We start from the raw sequence: 1176 nt of genomic DNA, 5'->3' as shown, positions 1-1176 counted from the left end.
TATATATATATATATATAATTATAGATATGTATATAAATGTATAAAGTAATAATAATAAAATATATTATATTTTGAATGATTTTTGACCTTTTATTTTTTTTAATCACGGTTCAAGTTTCAAAGCATTTCACACCCGAGGTGTCATTGAAAGGTTAATGGCATCCCTAGCATATGCAAATGACACCCCTAAGACAATTATAACTATTACTTTTTTTTTGCTTTTATGTCTTTTTTTGTCTTTTGTTGTTTTTATTTTTTGCTGTTTTTATTTTTAAATTATTAATTGAATTTTTTGTTCTTTCTCTCTTATTTATTTATATTATATTTTAATATAAATTATTAATAAATATATATTTTTTTTATATAATTTATATTATATAAATTATTAATAAATAAATATATATATATATATATATAGAAATTCTTATTTATTTATATTATATTTTAATATAAATTATTAACAAATATATATATTATTTTTATATAATTTATATTATATAAATAATGAAAATATATTTACAATACATTGATTTCATTTTTATATAACCTTTTAATTAACCGTTAATTAAAATATATTAGTTTTAATAACCTTAATCATTAATTCATGTCAACTATACAATGTTTGATGAAATTTTAAACTATGTTGACTAATTGCAATATTAGATCCGAACCGACGTTAAAAATATAATAATTTGAAAAATAAATGAGATATTTATAAAAAAAACTTGAAAATGTAATCACTTTTACAAAAAAAAAAGTATTTCAGATGTTTTGGATTATTTTAATATTTTAAAAAATGATGTAATTAAGAGATTGTGAATAAAATAAAATAAAAGAATTAATGTCGTACAACTCAAATAGACATAGTTATTTACAAAAAAAAATCATCCTTATATATATTTTTTAATAAATAAATTATCGAACTTTTAAACGTTGATTACATGGATTATTTTAACCCAAAAAATGCTACATATTATAAATTGCTTGCTTGACTATTCAAATAAGTGGGAAAACGATTTTTAAGTTACGGATTTCCTTATTTTTAATCTATCCAGATAGTTGTTAAATAAATATTTTTATAATACATGAGGAACTAATAATATTATTATTATATTCAATTTAATATGTAATTTGGTAATATAAAAAAAATATTTTTTAATAAATAACTATTAAAA

This window comes from Cynara cardunculus, assembly GCF_001531365.2.
Source record: "Cynara cardunculus var. scolymus isolate 2C chromosome LG 5, CcrdV1, whole genome shotgun sequence".
NCBI lineage: Eukaryota > Viridiplantae > Streptophyta > Magnoliopsida > Asterales > Asteraceae > Cynara > Cynara cardunculus.
This window is presented reverse-complemented; position numbering follows the sequence as displayed.